The following is a 27,119-nucleotide window of genomic DNA, read 5'->3' as shown; positions in this document are numbered from 1 at the left end:
AAGCGTAAGGACTGGCCTAAGGATCTCGGTTCGAGCCCCCGGCTCCCCACCTGGTTGGGAATCGCTTCACAGGCGGTGAAGCAGGTCTGCAGGTGTCTGTCTTTCTCTCCCCCTCTCTGTCTTCCCCTCCTCTCTCCATTTCTCTCTGTCCTATCCAACAACGATGACATCAATAACAACAACAATAATAATTACAACAATAAAACAACAAGGGCAACAAAAAGGAATAAATAAATTAAATAAAATAGTAAAAAAAAAAAAAAGCCTCCAGGAGCAGTGGATTCGTTGAGCAACAACCCTGAAACCTGGAGGCAAAAAAAAAAAAAAAAGAAAGAAGCAGGGGAGACCTATGATCACTTCCCCGGCCCCTGTAGGTCTAGATGGATCACCCTGAGACGTCCTCGTTGCTGGATTCTCCAATACAGAAGAGGCAGCTGAATGCAGAGGAAATGGAAACTTCAAATAAAAAGGTGGTGGAGTGGGAGGCAACAGCAATGATGCTGTGTGGAAGCGAGGGGTGGGGTGGGGTGGGGCGGGGGTGACATGGTGGCTGAGGCAGGGGTGGGACGTGAAGAACAGGGTCCAGGGTTCTGGGAATGAGATCCACTCACTTGCCTTGCTTCTGATGGTCCCACAGAGGAAGAGGAAAAGTAAGAAGGAAGTGACGTTGGTGGATAAAGTGACGTTGGTGGATGAAGGGAAACAGACAGAGGAAAGTGATGCCCAGAACCTGGTATGCCTGCGCCAGTGCCTGGGCCCCAACTGTGTGCAGCCAGCCCGGCCAGAGTCCAAGTATTGCTCAGATGACTGCGGCATGAATCTGGCAGCTGAGTAAGTGCAGCTGGAGGGTGAGCCCCATGCTGCGGGCTAGAAGACCACCCACTATACCCACCGGAGTATCCTTCCACCATTCAGCCACCAAACAAGCCAATCATGGTCCATCTATCAGCTCCCCACCCGTCAATTCATGCATGATCTCACTGCTTGACAACCTTTTCCTTCATTTCTATTTATTTACATATTTATTTATTTATTTATTTATTTATTTTCCTTCTATTATTATTTCTTTTCTTTCCTTTTCTTTTTTTTTTTTTTTTTGCCAGAGTACTGTTCAACTCTGGCTTATGGTGGTATGGGGACTGAACCTGAGACTTGGCAGCCTCAGACATGAGAGTCGGTTTGCACAACCATTATGCTATTTACCACACTATAGTAGATGTACACTATTCATTTATTTGCCTCCAGGGTTGTCGCTGGGTGTTGGTGCTGTCACTACAAATTCACAGTTCATGGCAGCCATTTTTTTCCTTTTATTGGATAGGACAGAGAGAAATTGAGAGGGGAAGAGGAGATAGGGAGAAAGAGAGACACCTGCAGACCTGCTTCACCACGCGTGAAGCTTTTCCCCCTGCAGGTGGGGGTGGGGGCTTGAACCCCGGTCCTTGTACATGACAATATGTGTGATTAACTGGGTGCACTACCACCTGTGTCTCTTCAACCTTTTCATTCAGCTAGAGAGATAGAGAGAGGGAAAGACATCACAGTACCAGTTTCCCTCTGTGGGGTGGCACTCCCATGCAGTGCTGGGATTTGAACCTGGGGCACATGCATGACAAAGTAGGCACCTTACTCAGAGATCTCTGTTTAAATATTTATCAGGGGCCAGGTGGTGGTGCACCTGGTTAAGCACATACATTACAGTGCACAAGGACCTGGGTTAAAGCCCCTGGTTACTACCTGTAGGGGGAAAGCCTTACAAGTGGTGAAGCGGGGCTGCAGATGTCTCTCTATCTCTCTGTCTCTTTCCCTTATCTCCTCCTCCCCTCTCAATTTCTCTCTGTCTCTATCCAATGAATAAATACAAATATTAAATATTGTATTAATTTACTCATTTACATGGATATAGACAGAGAGACATAGAAAGAGAAAGGGGGTTGTAGAGAGGGAGAGAGAAAGACAACTGAAGCACAGCTCTACCATTCTTGAAGCTTCCCTCCTGCAGGCAGGCTCCATCTCTCTCTGTCTCTCTCTCTCGTTTTCACCAAGTGTTCATGTGATTGAAAAACTTGAGCCTAGAAAATTGACTTTTTAATATGAATTTCAAGAAGATTTTACATGGGTGTTGATGAACATGACTTTATAGAAATGTAATTATCGGGAGTCAGGTGGTAGCACAGTGGGTTAAGCGCACGTGGCGCAAAGCACAAGGACTGGTGGAAGGATCCCAGTTCGAGCCTCCGGCTCCCCACCTGCAAGGGAGTCCCTTCACAGGCGGTGAAGCAGGTCTGCAGGTGTCTATCTTTCTCTCCCCCTCTCTGTCTTCCCCTCCCCTCTCCATATCTCTCTGTCCTATCCAACAATAAAAACAGCAATAATTACAACAATAAAAAAATAAAACAAGGGCAACAAAAGGGAATAAATAAATATTTAAAAAATTTTTTAAAAAAAGAAATGTAATTATCCTGTAAAGTATTTCCATCATGTTAGTGTACTAGGTTATTTCTAGGTCTTTGGTTTTAACTAGGTCTCAGCCATGGGACTAACAGATTCTTAAGTATAGCAAATGACCATGAACCATGAAACATGGAAATTATGTTAGGAAATATTTTTTAAAATTTTTATTTATGTTTTGTTTTTGAAACTTTTAAAATTTTTTCATTATCTTTATTTATTTATTGGACAGAAACAGTCAGAAATTGATAGGAAGGGAGAGAGAGAGAGAAAGAAAGCACCCTGGGTCCCCATCAGCAGGAGGAGAGCTTTGCAAGTGTTAAAGCAGTGTTGCGAGTCTCTCTCTGTCTCTCTCCCTATCTCCGTCTTCCCTCTTGATTTCTGGATGTCTCTAATAAATGAATAAAGATAAAATAATTTATTTATTCATTCATTTATTGGATAGAGACAGAACTTGAGATGGAAGGGGAAGATTGAGAGGGAGAAAGAAACACCTGCAACACTGCTTCTCAGCTCATGAAGCTTCCTCCCGCAGGTGGAGACCAGAGGCTTGAATCTGGGTCCTAGTGCATGGTCATGTATGTGCTCCATTGAGTGCACCACTGTCCAGCCCCCAGAAATAATTATCTTTTAAATAATTATTTTTTCTTTTTATTTCTTTTTTCCCAGAGCCCTGCTCAACTCTGGCTTATGGTGGTGTAGGGGGACTGAACCTGGGACTTTGAAGCCTCTAGCATGAGAGTATCTTTTCATAACCACTATGCTATCTGATATCCATATTAATTTTAATGAGAGAGAGAGAGAGAGAGAGATATACCAGAGCAATGCTCAGCTCTGTTTGCTGTAATGCTGGGACTGAACCTGGGACCTTGGACCTGCAGGCATGAATTTTTTTTTTTTTTTTGCAAAACCATTATGCTGTCTCCACAACCCCAGGAAATAATTCTGAACACTTAAATGAGGTTACAAGAAAGATGCAATCGGGGACTGGTGGTAATACACCGGGTTAAGCGCACATAATACAAAGCACAAGGACCAGTGCAAGGATCCAGACTCAAGCCCCCAGGTCCCCACCTGCAGGGGGGTCACTTTACAAGCAGTGAAGCAGGTCTGTAGGTGTCTGTCTTTCTTTCCCTCTACCTCCCCCATCTTTCTCAATTTCTTTCTATCCTATCCAATAAAATGGAAAAAAATGGCCTCCAGAAGCAGTGGATTTGTAGTGGCAGCACTGAGCCCCAGTGATAACCCTAGAGGCAAACTACAAAAGAGAGAGAGGGAGAGGGAGAGGGAGAGGGAGAGGGAGAGGGAGAGGGAGAGGGAGAGGGAGAGGGAGAGAGAGAGATGCTATCAACTCCCGGCTTCTTAGTTGTTGATGTTTGGTTATTTATTTATCTTTTTGCCATCAAGGTTAATGCTGGGGCTTGATGCCAGCACTATGAATCCACAGCTCCCATTGGTCAACTCTCCCCCTTTATTTATTATTTCTGTTTTATCTGTTTGGACAGAGTGAAATTGAGAGAGGAGGAGATTATAGAGAAGGAAAAAGAAAGAGTGACAACTGCAGACCTGCTTCATTGCTCCTGAAGTGTCCCCCCCTGCAGATGGGGAGCAGGGACTCGAACCTGGGTCTATACACAGGGTAGTGTGTGCTCAACTGGATGCATCACTGCCTGGCCTCTGCATGTAGTTGGTAATCAAAACTATATCAGTGAATTTGCAGGATGACATTCACCTTGAAATTGTTTAGGAAAGGGTTGGGGAGACAGATTAATGGTGATGCCAAAAGCCTTTCATGCCTGAGGCACCAAAAGTTCTAGGTTCGGAAGTCAGGCGGCAGCGCAGTGGGTTAAGCGCACGTGGCACAAAGTGCAAGGACCAGCGTAAGGATCCCAGTTCGAGCCCCCTGCTCCTCACCTGCAGGGGAGTCGCTTCACAAGCGGTAAAGCAGGTCTGCAGGTGTCTATCTTTCTCTCCCCCTCTCTGTCTTCCCCTCCTCTCTCCATTTCTTTCTGTCCTATCCAGCAACACATCTATAACAACAACAATAATAAGCACAACAATAAAACAACAAGGGCAACAAAAGGGAATAAATAAAAGTAAAAATAAAAAAGTTCTAGTTTCAATCCCCAACACCACTCTAAGCCAGAACTGAACAGTGCTCTGGTAAAATAAATCAATAAGTATTTTAAAAATAGGTAACATTACTGACCTGTCCATCTACACATTCTCCATCCATCCACTCAGTCAGCTTTTCACCACCATTTATTTATTCACCAGTCCAAGATTTACTTATTTATTAACTGATGAGAGCATCCCTCTAGCACCTGCCATGCCAGGGGACTCAAACACAGGACCTCATGCTTGAGAGTTCAAGGCTTGAACCACTGCACCACCTGCCAGGCTGTTCACTCCCCTTCTACATGTCTCCCCATGTGCAGCCGCATCTATAAGATCCTGCCCCAGCGCATCTGGCAGTGGCAGAAGAGCCCCTGTATTGCTGAGGAGCAGGGCAGGAAGATGCTGGAGCGCATTCAGCAAGAGCAGCAGGACACCTACGCGCGTCTGAACGACTTAGAGGCCCACTTCCGTGAGCTGGAGGACATCATCCTGCGTGGCAAGCAGCAGCCAATGTGCACGGACAAAGTGAGTGGGAAAAGGCAGTGAGTGAGGTGTGGCAGAGAACAGAAAGCTGCCTTGCCCTGCCGGTCCCTGACCAGCCCCCCCCCCCCCATGTCCTGTGCAGAACATCAAAGTTGTCAAGGACACTACAGACCTGCAAATCTTTTGTGTCTCCTGCGGGCAGTCCATCGGCATACAGGCCGCCCTTCGCCACATGGAGCGCTGCTTTGCCAAGGTTGGGCCTTCATTTGGGGATGCATGGGGTCGGGTATTTATGGGCTGGCTGGAGTCCACAGGCAGGGGGCCAGGTGTCATGCTTTCCCCTCACCCCTGACATTAGTGACAGGAACACTGGCTGGGTAGACAGAAAGACAGGAGCACAGGGACCTCAGGGTTAGGGATTGTCTTTTGTGTGTTAGACCTTTGTCTTGGGAAGTCAGACAATATACATCCAACCCACAGTTCCTCTAGTCTTCCCTCCTTTTTTCTTTTTCCTTTATTTATTTATTATTTACCAGAGTACTGTTGTTCAGCTCTTGTTTATGGTAGTGCTGGGGATTGAAGCTGAGGCCTTGGTGCCTCAGGCATGAAAGGCTTTTGGCAGAACCAACCTGCCTTTCTTTTCTTTTTCTTTATTAAATGTTTTTTTATTTATAAAAAGGAAACATTGACTAAACCATAGGATAAGAGGGGTACAACTCCACACAATTCCCACCACCAGAACTCCTTATCCCATCCCCTCCCCTGATAGCTTTCCTATTCTTTATCCCTCTGGGAGTATGGCCCCAAGGTCATTGTGGGATGCAGAAGGTTGAAGGTCTGGCTTCTGTAATTGCTTCCCCACTGAACATGGGCGTTGACAGGTCGATCCATACTCCCGACCTGTCTCTCTCTTTCCCTAGTGGGGCAGGGCTCTGGGGAAGAGGAGCTCCAAGACACATTGGTGGGGTTGTCTGTCCAGGGAAGTCTGGTTGGCATCATACTAGCATCTGGAACCTGGTGGCTGACAAGAGAGTTAACATACAAAGTCAAACAGATTACTGACCAATCATGCATCTAAAGGCTGGAATAGTGCAGATGTTTTTATTCATTTATTATTGGATAGAGACAGAGAGAAATTGAGAGGGGAGGGGGAGATAGAGATATAGATAGATAGATAGATAGATAGATAGATAAATGCACAATCAGATAGATAGACTTGCAGCCCTGCTTCATCACTTGTGAAGCCCTGCCCACCCCACCCCACCCCACCCCCGGCAGGTGGGCACCAGGGGTTTCAATCTGGGTCTGTGCACAGTAATATGTGCACTTAACCAGGTGTGCCACCACTTGCCCCCCCACTTGCCTTTCTCTCTTTCCTTTTCTCTGTCTCTCTCTTTCCCTCCCTTCCTTTCATTTTGCCACCAGGCTTATTGCTAGGGGTTGGTGCCTGCACAGTAACTTTATTTATTTATTTATTTATTTGTTTATTTATTTATTTATTTAATAGAGGATGAGAGACAAGAGAATGATGAGGAGGGAGAGAGACAAAGAGAGGGGGAGAGACCGAGTGATAACTTCAGCCCTATTCCACCGCTTGCTAAGCTTCCCCTTGCAGTTAAGGACTGGAGCCTTGAACCACCTAGAAAGAGGTGTGTGTGTGTGTGTGTGTGTGTGTGTGTGTGTGTGTGTGTGTGTGTGTGTGTGTGTGTGTGTGTTTGTGTGTGTGTACATCAGGCCCCTCTCACTTGCACTCTCTCTTCTCAGTATGAGTGCCAGTCTTCCTACGGGTCCATGTTCCCCACTTCCATGGAGGGGTGAGTATATGGGTACCAACCAAGGTCCAAGGCTAGCAGGGAGAGATGTGGGTGGTCTCAGATGCAGAGGAGGGTTGGGGGTGGGCAGAGCCAGGGCAGAGTTCAGATTGAACCCTCCTCCCTCTGGACCTGGCTAATGTACCTGACTCTAAATCTCCCCTCAGGACCACAAGGCTCTTCTGTGATGCATACAGCCCAAAGAGTAAGAGGTATTGTAAGCGGCTGCAGGTGATGTGCCCCGAACACTCCAGGGAACCTAAGGTAAGGTGCCTCCTTTTTTCTCCCGGCCACACTATGCTACTTACCCTGGTTTTGTTTGTTTGTTTGTTTGTTTGTTTTTGTTTTGTTTTACCAGAGCATTGCTTATCTCTGGTTCACGGTGGTGGGACTGAACCTGGGGTTTTGAAGCCTCAGGCATGAGACGCTCTTTGATTAATGATTATGCTCTCTACCCCATCCACCTCCCCTGTTTTCTTCCTGACTGTCTGCTCTGCTCCTTCTCTTCCTTGTGGATCGCTTCCAATGACTTTTTTAAAATAAGTAACGTATTATTATCATTGGTGTTTTTTTAATATTTCTAATTTATTTTTATTATTTTTGTTGATTGATTTACTAAAGATTGACAAGACCTTAGGGTAAGAGGGGTACAATTCCTCACAATTCCCACCACCAGTGTTCTGTATCCCATCCCCTACATTGGAAACTTTCCTATTCTTTATCCCTCTGGGAGCATGGGCCCAGGATCATTATGGGGTGTAGAAGGTGGGAGGTCTGGCTTTTGTAATTGCTTCTCTGCTGGACATGGATGTTGACAGGTCAATCCACACTCCCAGCCTGTTTCTATCTTTCCTTAGTGGGTCAGGTCTCTGGAGAAGGGGGGGGGGTCCAGGACACATTAGTGAGGTCGTCTTCCCCGGGGAAGTTAGGTTGGTGTCATGGTAGCATCTGGAACTTGGTGGCTGAAAAACATTAAGATATAAAGCAGAACAAATTGTTTAATAATAATAATTAGGAACCTAAAGGTAAGAATAGAGCAGATGAGATTTGGGGGGTCTTCATTTTGGAAAAAAGCTAGAAGTCTGTTTGAGGTCTATTCCAAGAGGGCTATGATTTTACTAATTTTTGCCTGAGCATGCCAGTGAGAGAGGGAAATGGAGAGGGAGAGGGAGGGAGAGGAAGAAAGAGAGAGAGAGAGGGAGAGGGAGAGGGAGAGGGAGAGGGAGAGGGAGAGGGAGAGGGAGAGAGAGAGAGAGAGAGAGAGAGCCAGCAAGCTACCAGAACACTGCTCAACTCTGGTTTATGGTGGTGCTGGAGATTGAACCTGAGACCTCAGAGCCTCAGGTCTGAGAGCCTTTTGCATAATCATTATGCTGTCTCCCCAGCTCCTCCCATGGTCTTTGACCTCTCTTATGTATTCACTACTTTTATGACCACCCCATACCCCTCTTTTCATTCTTCTCATTCCCTGTTCACCTATTATTTATTTATTTGGTGGCACATTTGATGCCAGAGATAGGGACCTCATGCTTCAGGGTCCAACACCATCTCCCAGGCCATTATTTCTTTAAATATTTATTTAGATTATTTATTTATTTGTTTACTGGAGAGAGAGAGAGAGAGAGAGAGAGAGAATGAATCAGTCACTCTAGCACATGCAGTGATAGGTATGCAACTCACGACCTCAAGCTTAAGAGTCTGTTTGTACCATGCTATAGCTATTTATTTATTTGTTTATCTGTTTATTTTTATTGGGGGGAGGGGATTGATGGCTTACAAGAAATACAGTTGTTGGTACATGTGTCAAATTGCTCAGTTTTTACAAAACTCTCTCACCACCACCCCCCAGCCTAGGTCCTCCTCCATCATCATGAACTACGACATGAACCCCTCCATCCTTCAGTCCTTACTTTGGGGTAAAACACCAAACCCAGTCCAAGTTCTGCTTTGTGTTTCCTCTTCCTATTCTTTTAATTCTCAGCTCCTGTCCATGAGCGAGATCATCCCATATTCATCCTTTTCTTTCTGGCTTATCTCACTTAACATGATTCCTTTCCAGCTCAGTCCGAGATGAAGTGAAGAAATTGACTCCATCATTCTTAATAGCTGAGTAGTAGTCCATTGTGTACGTTTTGATAGCCCCCTTGCCTGACCCTTCTACCTGCCTCTCTCACTCTCTCTCTTTTCCCTCCATTCTCTACTTCTCACTGCATCCCCGGCAAACGCTAGAAGAAGAACTGCATCCCCATCTCCCCATCTCTTGCTCTCTTTATAAGTTTTTAAAGTTATCTTTACTTATTTATTGGATAGATACAGACAACCAGAAATTGAGAGGGAAGGAGGGAGATAGAGAGGGAGAGAGACAGAGAGACATCTGCAGCCCTGCTTCACCCCTCGCAAAGCTTTCCCCCTACAAGGGCTTGAACCTGGATCCTTGAACACTATAACATTTCACCCAACCAGGTGCGCCACCACTCACCCCCTCACCTCTCTTTCTTCCTGATCAGACCATCCCACTCCCTTATTACCTACTCACTCTCTCCTCCCAGCCGGAAGTCTCTCCCTTCCCCTCCTGCCAGAGGGACAGCTCTCCCACCGATACCTCCAGTCCCATACCTTCTCCCCCTCCTCACTTTCCCACAGGTAGCTGACAATGAGGTGTGCGGCTGCCCGCTGGTGCACAATGTCTTCGAGCTCACTGGGGACTTCTGTCGCCTCCCCAAGCGTTTGTGCAATAGCCACTACTGCTGGGAGAAACTGAGGCGCGCTGAGGTGGACCTGCAGAGGGTGCAAGCGGTACGTCAGCCCACAGTCAGGGGGAGGTGGGGCAGGGTGGGACCCCATAATTCCCCCCACACATCCCATATGTCCTCTCCCACAGTTGCTCAAGCTGGAAGACTTGTTTGAGCAGGAGCGGAAGGTGCGCGAGGCCATGAACAACAGGGCCGGGCTGCTGGGCCTGCTGCTGCACCAGACCATTCAGCACGACCCACTCACCAACAGCCTGCGCTCCAGAGAAAACAATTAGGGGCTGTGAGGACCAGGGTTCAAGCCCCGGGGTCTCCACTAGGAGGAGGAGAAGCTTCATAAGCAGCAGAGCTTGTTCTCGCTATCTTGATTTCTATCAAAAATCCAGAAAAGAGGTGGGGGACACCAGGAGTATTGTCATGTTGCAGGTAGAGGTCCAGAGAGAACTCTGATGGAAAAAAAAGAGAGAGGCTGCTAAGACAGTTTGGCCATGGGCATTTGTCCAGTGATCTGCACCTTCTCCTCCGGGGCATCCTGGAGTTTCTCTGTGTTTGGTTACCCCTCTCCCTCAGGATCCCCCATTTCTCTGCATGTTTTTGTTTCTCTGTCCCCCAAAGCTGGCCAACTCCAGGGGCTCTCGCTGCTTTGTCTTCCTTTCTCCCACTGGCCAAGAAACATTGGGGGTGGGATGGTGGGTAGAATTGGTGAGTGAGTGTAGGGTAGTCCTCTTTCATGATTCCACTTTGGGACACTGGGGAGCAGTGGAAGTATTATGACAACCATGACCTCCTGCTCCTGTCATTCTTTCCCCCTCTGCACCCCATCCCCCAAAACCCATGATGCGCTAGTTCTGTCAACCTCGGCCACCCAGCTAATCTGATCATTTCACACCAGACATGCCTGTCACATCCTGGCCTCTGCTCATGCTGGCTCTGTCCTTCCCACCTGTTGGGTCCAGTCTCCACTCAGTTGTGTCCATAGGACTTTCACATTAACCTTTGCCAGTCCCAGCCAGGCCTCCTGTCCCATTAGGCTGGTGTGTGCATCTCCAGTGTTGAATTTTTCTACAACTTCTTGTTTGGTAAAAGTAGACAACTTTTCCTATTTTATATACTCAACTTGTCCCTTAAGAATTTTTAGATTTGTTTCCGCAATCAGTCTTTTCTCAGAGAATCACATATTTCACCTAAATATTATTCAGCTACACCAAATTAGAACAGGTGTAACTGGTGTAATATGTTTTTTAAAAAAAATTATTCAATGTGATTACATTTGCCAGAAGTTAATCCATTAATGACATTTCTTATTCTCACTGACACATGAATTTTTAGGTTAATTTCCATAATAAATATTTCCCCAAAGACTTCCCATATTTCACCTAAATATCATTCCACTATAACAAATGTTATAACATCAGACTGCCCGTCTGATGTAATACCATAGTTAATTTCTTTCCAATTTTATCAAATTTGTCAGGAAGCTAATCCACTAATTGATGTCTGGTATGCCTCCAGTGGTTGATTTTTTTTTTCTAGGAATTTGTTTTTGAAAAGTAAACTACTTTTCTTATTTTTCTATACTCATTGGCCTTGCAAATGATTACTTATTTTTATTATGTTATTCTTATTTTTTAACCAGAGCACTGCTCAACTCTGGCATATGGTGGTGCTGAGGACTAAGCCTGGATCCTTGGTTTCTCAGGCATGAGAGTCTTTCTGCAAAACTATTATGTTGTCTCCCTAGCCCTCTTGCTACATTTTAAACTTGTTCCCTACATTTAATCTTTCCCCAGAGACTCATATATGCCACTTAAATAGCATTCCACTATAACTAATTAAAGCAAGTATCATTACCTCTCTGATGTAATACCATATTTTTTTTCTTCACAATTCGCTCAAATTTGAAAGGGTCACTTATTTGCTTTATTGATACTTCCTATTTATTTTAAGCTTTCACTTTTACTAGCTGCCCCATCTTGATTTCATTGTTTTGAGCTTAACTCTATTGGGTTTGCTTGATTTTTGTTGTGTTGCTTCTGATTTCTTGAGCCAAATATCTCATTTGGTTATTTTGGGTTTTCCTATACTTTTATCTATTTTCAATGTATTCGAGACAATACACATACCTCTAAATGCAGCTCAAAAGCTCTGGTAGGAAAGATGCAACTTGGGCTAGGGAGACAGAATAATGATTCTGAAAAGAAACTTCCATGCATGAGGCTCTGAGATCCCAGGTCCAATCCCCAGCCAGAGCTGAGCAACTTTCTGGGAAAAAAAAAAAAGTACTTTAGAGTTGATTTCACACTTTGATTCTAGAAATTCAGGAAAGTATGTTTCTGACTGGTAAAGTATTGATACTCTGATTATCTTTTCTTTATCTTTCTTTTCTCCTCCTCCTCTTCCGCCTCCTCCTCCTCCTCCTTCTTTTCACCAGAGTACTGCTCAGCTCTGGCTTATGGTGATGTAGGGGATTGAACCTGGGACTTTGGAGCTTTAGGCAGGAGTTTGTCTTTGCATAACCATTATGCTATGTACCCCTGCCCATTTTTTTCTTCTCTCTTGTAACTATGGTTTTACTATGCAGAGTATGTGCCCTGTAGAATCTAACTGGTAAACATTACTCAGGATATTTTCCTTGTGTTTGAGATACTCAGCTTAATTTTGTAAAGCTTTCATGCCTATAAGAGAAGAAAGTATAGGCTTTATTCTGTCAAGTTTAGTTGGATGATTCAGATTTCATTGATTTGTTTGATTCTGGTTTTGTATTTTTGTTCAGTGTGGTTGTTTTATTATCAAAAGACAAAATAAATGTTCTATTTTTAAGCACACCTCTCTTTTTGGTTCTTCCTTTTTTTAATTAGGGGGATTAAAGGTTTATAGTAGGTACAGTGGTTGGAACATATGTAAAATTTCTCAGTTTTCTGCAAAATACTCTCAACCTCAGCCTAGGTCCTCCTCCACCATCATGCACCAGGACCTGAAAGTCCCTTCCCCTCCCCCAGTCCTTTACTTTGGTGGAATATATGTATATATATATTTTAACATTTTTAAAAAAATTTTTATTTAAGAAAGGATTAATGAACAAAAACATAAGGTAGGAGGGGTACAACTCCACACAATTCCCACCACCCAATCCCCATAACCCACCCACTCCCATGATAGCTTTCCCATTCTCTAGCCCTCTGGGAGCATGGACCCAGGGTCATTGAGGGTTGCAGAAGGTAGAAGGTCTGGCTTCTGTAATTGCTTCCCCGCTGAACATGGGCGTTGACTGGTCGGTCCATACTCCCAGTCTGCCTCTCTCTTTCCCTAGTAAGGTGTGTCTCTGGGGAAGCTGAGCTCCAGGACACATTGGTGGGGTCTTCAATCCAGGGAAGCCTGGCCAGCATCCTGATGGCATCTGGAATCTGGTGATTGAAAAGAGAGTTAACATACGAAGCCAAACAATTTGTTGAGCAATCATGGATCCCAAGCTTGGAATAGTGGAGAGGAAGTTTTAGGGAGGTACTCACTGCAAACTCTAGTGTACTTCTGCTTTCAGGTATATATTTTGCAGTAGTTTATGGATACGTGTGCACATAAGCTCTCTCTCACAGAAAATGGTGTATATCTAGGTTATGGGACTTTGTTAGAAAGTGAACTACCTGAGATGAAATTAGAGTGTACTATAAAAGGAAAGGTCTCACCAGAGTAATGAAGCTGAAGGGTTGTCATTCCACACGTGAAGTCTCTGGATACAGTCTGAGGTGAAGCATGTTGAGGTGGCATATATATTTTTTTAAAGAGGCAAATCCTAAAATATTTATCTGGGGCCATTTTGTACAATGCCATTATATACTTTTCTTGTTTTGTCTGTTGAGTGCTTGTGACCTTGAGTTTACTTTGATAAATATATCAGCGCTACCTTTTTTATTATTTGTTTTACTATCACTTATAGTAAAATATCTTTTTAGACATATCTTCGCCTAAACTTTGGTTTCTCATCTCTTTAAATTGTTTTATTACAGAAATAACAATCTAGAAGACAGTTGTCACATGAATACAGTTTCTTTTCTCTCCTTGATAGGTGTCTACATACAACTGCCAACGCCAACTTAAATTCTCCGCCATCATCAGGCACTGAACACCTAATGTCCACTGCCCCACCCATTATTTCCCATCTTCTACTTCCTGTAACTGTATATAAGTATATACTGTGCCCTAATCTCACATTTTAAAAAATATTTTTATATTTATTTATTCCCTTTTGTTGCCCTTGTTGTTTTATTGTTGTAGTTATGATTGTTGTTGTTATTGATGTCGTTGTTGCTGGATAAGATAGAGAGAAATGGAGAGAGGAGGGGAAGACAGAGAGGGGGAGAGAAAGACAGACACCTGCGGATGACTCCCCTGCAGGTGGGGAGCTGGGGCTCAAACCGGGATCCATAGACCAGTCCTTGCGCTTTGCACCACATGCGCTTAACCCGCTGTGTTGCCGCCCGACTCCCTAATCTCACATTTTTGTCTTGTGATTCAGTCCACTTAAAATGCGTAACGGGAGGGAGGTCCATGTGATAGTACACTGGGTTAACTTTACATAAGTTGAAGCACAATGACCCATGCAAGGATCCCTGTTTGAGCCCCCCTTCCCCATTTGCAGGGGGGTCATTTTGCAAGCAGCGAAGCAGCTCTGCAAGTGTCTATCTTTCTCTCGCTCTATCTCCCTCTTCTCTCAATTTCTCTCTGTCCTATGTAAAAAAAAAAAGAAGGAAAACAAGGAGAGAGAGAAAGATTGAGAGAGGGGCTGCAGAGCACCGCTCAGCTCTGGCTTATGGTTGTGTTGGGGATTGAACTTGGGGCTTCAGATCCTCAGGCATGAAAGTCTTTTGCAGAACCACTATGCTTTCTCCTCAGCTCCCATAAATCCATCTTTAATTTTTTGTATTATATTTATTTATTGGATAGAGACAGCCAGAAATCAAGATGGAAGAGGAATAGAAAGGGAAAGAGACACACACCTCCAACACTGTTTCACCACTGAAAAGCCACCCCCACCCCACAGATGGGCACTGTCGAACACTAGTCCCTACACACTTTTTTATTTTTTATTTCTTTATTGGGGGATTAATGTTTTTTTAAATTTATTTATTTATAAAATGGAAACGCTGACAAGACCATAGGATAAGAGGGGTACAATTCCCACCACCATCCGCTCCCCTGAGAGCTTTCTTGTTCTTTAGCCCCGTGGGATTATGGACCCAGGGTCATTACAGGATGCAGAAGGTGGAAGGTCTGGCTTCTGTAATTGCTTCCCCGATGAACATGGGCGTTGACAGGTGGATCCATACTCCCAGCCTGTCTCTCTCTTTCCCTGGTGGGGCGGGACTCTGGGGAAGAGGGGATCCAGGGCACATTGATGGGGTTGTCTGCCCAGGGAAGTCTGGTCGGCATCTGGAACCTGGCGGCTGAAAAAGAGTTAACATATAAAGCCATACAAATTGTTGATTAATCATGAATCTAAAGGCTATAATATTGCAGATGAAGATATGGGGTCTCCGTTTTGGAAGAAGCTAGTAGGTCTATTTTAGGTATATTCCAAAGGGCCCATGACTTTACTAGGTTTTTAAAATTTCCTTATTGGGGATTAATGTTTTACAGTTGACAGTAAAATACAGTAGTTTGTACGTGCATATTTTAGTTTTCCACATAACAATTCAATCTCCACTAGGTCCTCCTCTGAAATACCTATTATTATTATTATATTTTATTTATTATTATTATTATTTTTACCAGAACTGCTCAGCTCTGGTTTATGGTGGTGCGGGGGGATTGAACCTGGGAACTTGGGGCCTGAAGCATGAGAGTTTCTTTGCATAACCATTATGCTATCTATCCCTACTCCCTGAAATACATCTTTTTTTTTTTTTTTTTTTGGTTTCCAGGGTTATTGCTGGGGCTCAGTGCCTGCACTGCTACTGGAGGTCATGTTTTCCTTTTTTGTTGCCATTGTTATTTATCACTGTCATTATTATTGTTGTTGTTGTTATTGCTGTCGTTGTTGCTGGACAGGACAGAGAGAAATCGAGGGAGGAGGGAAAAACAGAGAGGGGGAGAGAAAGATAGACACCCGCAGATCTGCTTCACCGCTCGTGAAGCGACTCCCCGAGCTGCGCACTGGTTTGGAACTGAGATCCTTACACCGGTCGATGCGCTTTGCACCATGTGTGCTTAACCCGCTGCGCTACCGTACAGCTCCCCTGAAATACATCTTTTTTAAATAACTCTTTTTTAACGTTTATTTATTTATTTATTTATTTATTTTATTTATTCCCTTTTGTTGCCCTTGTTTTTCTTATTGTCATTGTAGTTGTTGATGTCATCGTTGTTGGATAGGACATAGAGAAATGGAGAGAGGAAGGGAAGGCAGAGGGGGAGAGAAAGACAGACACCTGCAGACCTGCTTCACCGCCTGTGAAACGACTCCCCTGCAGGTGGGGAGCGGGGGGGGGGGGGGGGGGGGGGGCTCGAACCGGGATCCTTACGCCTGTCTTTGCGCTTTGCGCCACATGCGCTTAACCTGCTGTGCTACCGCTTAACTCCCTGAAATACATCTTTTATAAGTATGCTTAATTTTATTTTGTGATCTAACTTAAAGTGTCAACAAAACATGTTCTAGTATGTTGTATTATTGATACAGCTGTTTGGAAAGTAAAATCTAAATAGTAGCTATGAAAGTATGACATTATGACAAAAGAGAAGCAGCCATGTGTGTTAGAGATTTATATTGGAGTATGGTTAAAATTATATGAAGTCTGATGTTACCTTTAGAGTACTCAGTTAAAAGAGGAAACAAGAAAGACAGAATGCTGATAATTGATGATTTGGGGGGCTGAATGGTGGGTACGTGGTGGTTTAGTATACTATTTTTTTCTCCAGAGTTATTGCTGGGGCTGGGTGCCTATGGTACGAGTCCACTGCTCCTGAGGGCCATTTTTTGGTACCATTTTTGTTGTTATTGGATAGGACAGAAATTGAGAGAAGACGGGAAGATAGATAGGGTGAGAGAAAGATAGACACTTGTAGATCTGCTTCACCGCTTGTGAAGTGACCCCCCCCCTGGCAGGTGGGGAGTCAGGGGTTCAAACCTTGCACTGGTCCTTGCACTTTGTACTATGTGCACTTAACCTGGTGTGCTACCACCCAGTCCCTACTATACTGATTTTTTCTTTTTTTTAATTCTTTATTGAGGAATTAATGTTTTACATCCAACAGTAAATACAATAGTTTGTACATGCATAAGATTCCCCAGTTTACCATTTAACAATACAACTCCCACTGTGTCATTTACCATCCTACATGGATCTGTATTCTCCACACCCACCCACCCCAGAGTCTTTTACTTTGGTGCAATACGCCAATTCCGTTTCAGGTTCGACTTGTGTTTTCTTTTCTCATCTTGTTTTTCAACTTCTGCCTGAAAGTGAGATCATCCCATATTCATCCTTCTGTTTCTGACTTATTTCACTCAACATGATTTTTTCAAGGTCCATCCAAGATCGGCTGAAAATGGTGAAGTCACCATTTTTTACAGCTGAGTAGTATTCCATTGTGTATATATACCACAACTTGCTTAGCCACTCATCTGTTGTTGGACACCTGGGTTGCTTCCAGGTTTTGGCTATTACAAATTGTGCTGCCAAGAACATATGTGTACACAGATCTTTTTGGATGGATATGTTGGGCTCCTTAGGATATATCCCCAGGAGAGGAATTGCAGGGTCATAGGGTAGGTCCATTTCTAGCCTTCTGAGAGTTCTCCAGACTGTTCTCCACAGAGGCTGGACCAATTGACATTCCCACCAGCAGTGCAGGAGGGTTCCATGGACCCCACACACTCTCCAGCATTTGCTGCTGTTACATTTTCTGATGTATGACATTCTCACAGGAGTGAAGTGATATCTCATTGTTGTCTTCATTTGCATTTCTCTGACAATCAGAGACTTGGAGCATTTTTTCATGTGTTTCTCGGCCTTTTGGATCTCTTCTGTGGTGAATATTCTGTCCAAGTCCTCCCCCCCATTTTTGGATGGGGTTATTTGTTGTCTTGTTGTTGAGTCTGGCAAGCTCTTTATATATGTTGGTTATTAAACTGTGTGATGTATGGCATGTAAAGATCTTCTCCCATTCTGTGAGGAGTCTCTTGGTTTGGGTAGTGGTTTCTTTTGCTGTGAAGAAGCTTTTTAATTTGATGTAGTCCCATAGGTTTATACTTGCTTTAGTCTTCTTTGTAATTGGATTCATTTCATTAAAAATGTCTTTAAAATTTATGCGGAAAAGAGTTCTGCCAATATTTTCCTCTAAGTATTTGATAGTTTGTGGTCTAACATCCAAGTCCTTGATCCACTTGGAATTTACTTTTGTATTTGGTGAAATACAGTGGTTCAGTTTCATTCTTCTTCATGTTTCAACCCATTGTTTCCAACACCATTTGTTGAAGAGACTCTGCTTTCCCCATGTAATAGTCTGGGCCCCTTTGTCAAAGATTAGGTGTCCATAGGTGTGGGGGCTCACTTCTGGGCTCTCAGTTCTATTCCACTGGTCAGTGTGTCTATTCATGTTCCAGTACCAAGCAGTTTTGATGACAATGGCCCTATTATACAGTTTGAGATCTGGGAGTGTGATGCCTCCGGTTCTGTTCTTTTTTCTCAAGATTGTTTTGGCAATTCTAGGTCTTTTCTGGTTCCAGATAAACATTTGTAGCATTTGTTCTATTCTCCTAAAAAATGTGCTTGGGATCTTGATGGGGATAGCATTAAATTTGTAGATGGCTCTGGGTAATATATTCATTTTGATGATGTTAATTCTTCCAACCCATGAACATGGAATATCTTTCCACTTCTTTGTGTCTTTTTCAATTTCTTTGAGTAGTGACTCATAATTTTCAGTATACAAGTCTTTCACTTCCTTGGTTAGATTTACTCCTAGATATTTTATTGGTTGTGTTGCTATAGTAAAAGGAATTGATTTCTGGATTTCAATTTCTTCTAACTTAGTGTTTGCATAGAGGAATGTCACTGACTTTTGAATGTTAATTTTGTAGCCTGACACATTACTGTATTGCCTGATGATTTCCAAAAGCTTCTTGCTGGATTCCTTAGGTTTTTCCATGTATACTATCATGTCATCTGCAAATAAGGAGAGTTTGACTTCTTCTCTTCCAATCTGTATCCCTTTAATTCCTTGCTCCTGCCTGATTGCTATGGCAAGAACTTCCAACACTATGTTGAATAGTAATGGTGATAGTGGGCAGCCCTGTCTAGTACCTGATCTGAGTGGAAATGCTTCCAGTTTTTCACCATTGAGTATGATGTTGGCTGTAGGTTTGCTATATATAGACTCCACTATCTTCAGGAATTTTCCATCTATTCCCATTTTTTGTAGTGTTTTGATCATAAAGGGATGTTGGATTTTGTCAAAGGCTTTCTCTGCATCTATTGATATGACCATGTGATTTTTTGTCTTGCTTTTGTTGATGCGGTGGATCACATTGATTGATTTAAGTATATTAAACCAACCTTGCATGCCTGGGATAAACCCCACTTGGTCATGATGGACAATCTTTTTGATATACTGCTGTATCCGGTTAGCTAGAATTTTGTTCAATATTTTCTCATCTATGTTCATCAGAGATATTGGTCTGTAGTTTTCTTTTTTGGTTGTGTCCCTGTCTGCTTTTGGTATCAGGGTGATGTTAGCTTCATAGAAGCTGGCAGGGAGTATTCCAGTGTCTTCAATCTTCTGGAAGACTTTTAAAAGTAGAGGTATTAGTTCTTCTTCAAAGGTTTTGTAGAATTCATTTGTAAAACCATCTGGTCCAGGACTTTTATTTTTGGGGAGATTTTTGATAACTGTTTCAATTTCATTAGCTGTGATGGGCCTGTTCATGTTATCCACTTTCTCTTTACTTAGTTTTGGAAGTTGGTAGGTATCTAGGAAATCGTCCATTTCTTCCAGGTTCTCTAGCTTGGTGGCATATAGTTGTTCATAGAAGCCTCACATGATATGTTGAATTTCTGCGGTGTCTGTTGTGATATCTCCTCTTTCATTTACTATCCGATTTATTTGGGTCTTCTCCCTTTTTTGTTTTGTGAGTCTGGCTAAAGGTTTGTCGATTTTGTTTACTCTTTCGAAGAACCAACATTTACTTTCGTTGATCTTTTGTATGGTTTTCCTATTCTCAATGTTATTTATTTCTGCCCTAACTTTAGTAATTTCTGACCTTCTCGTTGCTTTAGGGTTCCTTTGTTGTTCTTCTTCTAGGTCTTTAAGGTGTGCAATCAGGCTGTTTATTTGTGCCTTTTCTTGTTTCCTAATGTGTGCTTGTATAGCTATGAACTTCCTTCTTAGGACTGCTTTAACTGTGTCCCAAATATTTTGATAGCTTGTGTCTTCATTTTCATTGAACTCTCGAAACATTTTGATTTCTTCCTTGATTTCCTCTTTGACCCAAAAGTTGTTAAGAAGTGTACTGTTGAGCTTCCACATTTTGGGACTGTTACTAATCTTTTGTTGATTGGTAAGTGTTAGTTTAATTCCACTGTGGTCTGAGAAGATGCTTGGGATGATTTCAATGCTCTTGAATTTGGTGATGCTGTCTTTGTGGCCTAACATATGGTCTATCCTTGAGAATAATCCATGTGGATTTGAGTAAAATGTGTATTCCAGTTTCTTGGGATGAATAACTCTGAAAATGTCCAATAGTTCTAGTTTATCTATCTCTTCATTTAGCTCCCTTATGTCTTTATTGATTTTCTGCCTGGATGATCTGTCAAGTTGAGAGAGTGGGGTGTTGAAGTCCCCTACTATGATTGTGTTACTGTTAATATATTGTTGTATCTCTTTCAGTAGAAGTTTGATGTATTTAGATGGCTTCTCATTGGGTGCATAGATGTTAATAATTGTTAAGTCCTCTTGATTGACTGATCCTCTGAGCATTAAGTAGTGTCCATTCCTATCTTTTTTAATCTTATCTATTTTAAAGTCTATCATGTCAGATATGAGAATAGCTGTTCCTGCCCTTTTTTGTAGGCCATTGGCTTGTATGATAGTTTTCCATCCTTTCACTTTAAGTCTGTGTTTGTCTTGTTGAGTTAGGTGGGTTTCATGTAGACAGCATATTGTTGGGTTGTGTTTTCTGATCCATCTTCCTACTCTGTGTCTTTTAATAGGTGAATTCAGGCCATTCACATTTATTGATATCAAAGTTTGAAGATATTTTAACGCCGTTCTTGTAGAGTTTTAGAGTGTTTTGATATATGTCCTATTTGTGGTGGTCTGGTTGTTTATAGGAGACCTTTCAGAACTTCTTTCAGGGCAGGCTTGGTGATGGTTGATTCCTTCATCTGTTGCTTGTCTGAGAAGGTTTTGATGCCTCCCTCTAGTCTGAATGACAGTCTAGCAGGATATAGTATTCTTGGCTGAAAGCCTTTCTCATTGAACACTCGATAGATATCTTGCCATTCTCTTCTGGCCTGTAGTGTTTGTATGGAGAAGTCTGCTGCTAATCTTATGGGTTTTCCTTTCTAGGTGACTCTTTGTTTTTCTCTTGCAGCCTTCAGGATCCTTTCTTTATCCTTATTCCTTTCCATTCTAAATATGATATGTCTTGGTGTCTTTAGGTCTGGGTTAATTGTGTTTGGGACCCTCTGGGCTTCTTGAATCTTTATGTCTTTGATGTTGTCTAGACTAGAGAAATTTCCAGCTATTATGGCCTGGAAAATGCTTTCTTCCTCTCATTCTCTTTCTTCCTCTGGTATGCCAATAATGCATATATTGTTTCTTTTGAAGTCATCCCATAAGACTCTGTTGATGTTTTCAGCATCTCTTAATCTCTTTTTGAGATCTCTTACTTCTTTTTTAGTTGTCTCTAATTTATCCTCGATCTTGCTAATTCTGTCTTCAGCCTCATAGATTCTATTCTCTCTTCCCTCTACTGTTTTCTGGAGTTCATCTATTTTGTTGCCTTGCTCTGATACTGTTTTAGCTTGTTCAGCTAGTTGCATTCTTAGCTCAGCGATTTCAGCTTTCAGCTCTCTAATAACCATGAGATAATTAGTATTTTCTTCCATATTCTCATTTGTTGTTCCTGCATTTCTGATTACAATTTTTTCAGATTCTTTACTCACCTCTGTTATTATTTCCTTAGCTAATGTTTGGATGTTGAACTCGTTATTTTGTGCTTCACCCTCTGGAGGACTTTTAGCTGGACTCTTGTCCTGGTTCGATTCTCCAATATTTTTTCTTGTTGATTTAACCATTTTATATATTATGTTATGAGTTCCCTTTATGAGTACTTTTCAAATTATTGATCACTATTGCCTGGATTGACTTGTGTCTAAGTAAGTTAATTAAAGGGTTCACAGTGGTAGAAGTTAACAGTTGTTTCAATCCCTGAGTTGGAACTCAGTGGTTTAAAAGCCTCTTTTTTTTCTCCCCTGTAGGCTATGGGAGCCTGAGGGCTTTTAAACTATCAATAGGCTTCTTAGCTTAATCACTGACTCCTGACCAAGAGATAAAGCAGGGTGTGGCAGAGATAATCCAGTGGTTATGCAAAGAGACTTTCACAACCCCTCAGCTATGTCACCGAGGTATAGGTCTTCTCCTGAGTTTCCCGGTTAGATCTCTGTGCCCTGGTGTCCCTCCCTGTTGCTGTTCCAGATTCTGAGGGTAGTAGCAATGGAGACTCAGAGTTGCACTTGGTGAGTCTCTGGGGAGTCCTCTCCTCCCTTAAGCTGTCCCCTTGTTGGTGGAGCAGACTGGAGGTGGTGTCTCCACTGATAAACTGCTGAACTGTTAGCACTCACTTAATCTCTCCTTAGGCTCCTCTCTCCTCTCTGTCACCAGCCACACGTGTTTGTACTCACCGGTGATTTACTGGGTTCCTGTGGTCATTCTAGTCCTGTCTTGTTTTGGTCCCGGGTGGTCTCCTTTGGTATTCCTAGTTGATCCGGGAGAGGAGAGGAGAGGAGAGGAGAGGAGAGGAGAGGAGAGGAGAGGAGAGGAGAGAAAGCGATCTGCTGCTCATAGCTCTGTTTTTTTCTATTTTGGTTTCTAGGCAAGGGTTCAACACACAAAGGTTATTTATTTATTTATTTATTTTGCCTCAAGGATTATTGCTGGGGCTTGGTGCCTACACTATTAATCCGCTGCTCCTGGAGGCTATTTTTCTCTTTTGTTGTCATTGTTGTTTATCGTCGTTGTTGTTATTATTATTGTTGTTATTGCTGTCATTGTTTTTGGATAGGACAGAGAGAAACTGAGAGAGGAGGGGAAGACAGAGGGGGAAAGAAAGAGACACCTGCAGACCTGCTTCACTGCTTGTGAAGCGACCCCCCTGCAGGTGGGGACCCGTGATTCGAACTGGGACCCTTACACCGCTCCTTGAGCTGTGCAACATGTGCACTCAACCTGCTGCGCTACCCACCGCCCCCCCCTTTTTTTAACATAATGAAGATGAGAAGTGAATATGGCAGTTTGGGAAGTGGTACAGTGTATGAAGTGCTGAACTCTCAAACATGAGCTCCTAAGTTTGATGTTCACGAGTGCATGTACCAAAGGATGTCTCATTCTCTTTCTCTCTCTCTCCTAAAACATAAATAAGACCTTTTAAAAAAGGAGTGAATGTAGCAACTCATAAGTAAAAACACTTGTTTCTAACAAAATCAAATTTATTCTTTTCTGTGTGTGTGTGCCTCCAGGGTTATCCTTGCGACTTGGTGCCCACACTGCCAATCCACTGCTCCTGAAGGCTATTTTTTTTCCACATTTTGTTACTCTTGTTGCCATTGCTGTTGTTGTTGAATAGGACAGAGAAACTGAGAGAGGAGGGGAGACAGAGGAGAAAAAGACATCTGCAGACCTGCTTCACTGTTCGTGAAGCGACTACCCCTTGCATGTGGGGAGCCAAGGGTGGGATCCTTATGTCGATCCTTGTGCTTTGCACCATGTGTGCTTAACCCGTTGTGCTACTGCCCGGCCCCCTCAAAATCAATTTTAAAGCAAATACTCTTAAGAGAAAATATACTGAAGGATTCGACTTCCGGAGGCGGAGCTACGAGCAGCAGATCGCTTTCTCTCCTCTCCTCTCCTCTCCCGGATCAACTAGGAATACCAAAGGAGACCACCCGGACCGAAACAAGACAGGACTAGAATGACCACAGAAACCCAGTAAATCACCCGTGAGTACAAACACGCGTGGCTGGTGACAGAGAGGAGAGAGGGGCCTAAGGAGAGATTAAGTGACTGCTAACAGTTCGACAGTTTGTCAGTGGAGACACCACCTCCAGTCTGCTCCACCAACAAGGGGACAGCTGAAGGGAGGAAAGGACTCCCCAGAGACTCACCAAGTACAACTCTGAGTTTCCATTGCTACTACCCTCAGAATCTGGAGCAGCAACAGGGAGGGACACCAGGGAAAAGAGATCTAACCGGGAAACTCAGGAGAAGACCTATACCTCGTTGGCATAGCTGAAGGGCTGTGAAAGTCTCTTTGCATAACCACTGGATTATCTCTGCCACACCCTGCTTTATCTCTTGGTCAGGAGTCATTGATTAAGCCAAGAAGCCTATTGATAGTTTAAAAGCCCTCAGGCTACCATAGCCTACAGGGGAAAAAAAAAGGCTTTTACACCACTGAACTCCAACTCAGGGATTGAAAAAACTGTTAACTTATATAAAATGGTTAAAACAACAAGAAAAAATAATGGAGACTCGAACCAGGACAAGAGTCCAGCTAAAAGTCCTCCAGAGGGCGAAGCACAAAACAACGAGTTCAACATCCAAACATTAGCTAAGGAAATAATAACAGGAGTGAGTAAAGAATTTGAAAAAATTGTAATCAGAACTGCAGGAACAACAAATGAGAATATGGAAGAAAATTCTAATAATCGCATGGTTATTAGAGAGCTGAAAGCTGAAATTGCTGAGCTAAGAAGGCAACTAGCTGAACAAGCTAAAACAGTATCAGAGCAGGGCAACAAAATAGATGAACTCCAGAAAGCAGTAGAGGGCAGAGAGAATAGAATCAATGAGGCTGAAGACAGAATTAGCAAGATTGAGGATGAATTAGAGACAACTAAAAAAGAAGTAAGAGATCTTAAAAAGAGATTAAGAGATGCTGAAAACAACAACAGAGTCCTATGGGATGACTTCAAAAGAAACAATATACGCATTATTGGCTTACCAGAGGAAGAAAGAGAAGGGGAGGAAGAAAGCGTTCTCCAGGCCATAATAGCTGAAAATTTCTCTAGTCTAGACAACACCAAAGACATAAAGATTCAAGAAGCCCAGAGGGTCCCAAACAGAATTAACCCAGACCTAAAGACACCAAGACATGTCATACTTAGATTGGAAAGGAATAAGGATAAAGAAAGGATCCTGAAGGCTGCAAGAGAAAAACAAAGAGTCACCTAGAAAGGAAAACCCATAAGATTAGCAGCAGACTTCTCCATACAAACACTACAGGCCAGAAGAGAATGGCAAGATATCTATCGAGTGCTCAATGAGAAAGGCTTTCAGCCAAGAATACTATATCCTGCTAGATTGTCATTCAGACTAGATGGAAGCATCAAAACCTTCTCAGACAAGCAACAGTTGAAGGAAGCAACCATCACCAAGCCTGCCTTGAAAGAAGTTCTGAAAGGTTTCCTATAAACAAACAGACCACCACAAATAGAACATATATCAAAACACTCTAAAACTCTACAAGAATGGCGTTAAAATATCTTCAATCTTTGATATCAATAAATGTGAATGGCCTGAATTCACCTATTAAAAGACACAGAGTAGGAAGATGGATCAGAAAACACAACCCAACAATATGTTGTCTACAGGAAACTCACCTAACGCAACAAGACAAACACAGACTTAAAGTGAAAGGATGGAAAACTATCATTCAAGCCAATGGCCCACAAAAAAGGGCAGGAACAGCTATTCTCATATCTGACATGATAGACTTTAAAATAGATAAGATTAAAAAACATAGGAATGGACACTACTTAATGCTCAGAGGATCAGTCAATCAAGAGGACTTAACAATTATTAATATCTATGCACCCAATGAGAAGCCATCTAAATACATCAAACTTCTACTGAAAGAGCTACAGCAATATATTAACACTAACACAATCATAGTAGGGGACTTCAACACCCCACTATCTCAACTTGACAGATCATCCAGGCAGAAAATCAGTAAAGACATAAGGGAGCTAAATGAAGAGATAGATAAACTAGAACTATTGGACATTTTCAGAGTCATTCATCCCAAGAAACTGGAATACACATTTTACTCAAATCCACATGGATCATTCTCAAGGATAGACCATATGTTAGGCCACAAAGACAGCTCAGCCTATTCAAGAGCACTGAAATCATCCCAAGCATCTTCTCAGACCACAGTGGAATTAAACTAACACTTAACAATCAACAAAAGATTAGTAACAGTGCCAAAATGTGGAAGCTCAACAGTACACTTCTTAACAACTTTTGGGTCAAAGAGGAAATCAAGGAAGAAATCAAAATGTTTCGAGAGTTCAATGAAAATGAAGACACAAGCTATCAAAATATTTGGGACACAGCTAAAGCATTCCTAAGAGGGAAGTTCATAGCTATACAAGCACACATTAGGAAACAAGAAAAGGCACAAATAAACAGCCTGATTGCACATCTTAAAGACCTAGAAGAAGAACAACAAAGGAACCCTAAAGCAACCAGAAGGACAGAAATTACTAAAGTTAGGGCAGAAATAAATAACATTGAGCATAGGAAAACCATACAAAAGATCAATGAAAGTAAATGTTGGTTCTTCGAAAGAGTAAACAAAATCGACAAACCTTTAGCTAGACTCACAAAACAAAAAAGGGAGAAGACCCAAATAAATTGGATAGTAAATGAAAGAGGAGATATCACAACAGACACTGCAGAAATTCAACATATCATGCGAGGCTTCTATGAACAACTATATGCCACCAAGTTAGAGAACCTGGAAGAAATGAATGATTTCCTAGATACCTACCAACTTCCAAAACTAAGTAAAGAGGAAGTGGATAACATGAACAGGCCCATCACAGCTAATGAAATTGAAACAGTTATCAAAAATCTTCCCAAAAATAAAAGTCCTGGACCAGATGGTTTTACAAATGAATTCTACAAAACTTTCAAAGAAGAACTAATACCTCTACTTTTAAAAGTCTTCCAGAAGATTGAAGACACTGGAATACTCCCTGCCAGCTTCTATGAAGCCAACATCACCCTGATACCAAAAGCAGACAGGGACACAACCAAAAAAGAAAACTACAGACCAATATCTCTGATGAACATAGATGAGAAAATATTGAACAAAATTCTAGCCAACCGGATACAGCAGTATATCAAAAAGATTGTCCATCATGACCAAGTGGGGTTTATCCCAGGCATGCAAGGTTGGTTTAATATACGTAAATCAATCAATGTGATCCACCACATCAACAAAAGC

General features: G+C 42.6%; 1 pseudogene; it reads left to right on the top strand.

The window, feature by feature from the left end:
* The first annotated feature begins 380 nt into the window (after positions 1-380).
* Positions 381-9,898, top strand: LOC103126453 (CXXC-type zinc finger protein 1-like; annotated as a pseudogene).
* The last annotated feature ends 17,221 nt before the right edge of the window (positions 9,899-27,119 follow it).

Source organism: Erinaceus europaeus, chromosome X (genome assembly GCF_950295315.1).
Source record: "Erinaceus europaeus chromosome X, mEriEur2.1, whole genome shotgun sequence".
Lineage (NCBI taxonomy): Eukaryota > Metazoa > Chordata > Mammalia > Eulipotyphla > Erinaceidae > Erinaceus > Erinaceus europaeus.
The sequence above is the reverse complement of the archived record's forward strand: the minus strand, read 5'-3'. Positions and strand labels throughout refer to the sequence as shown.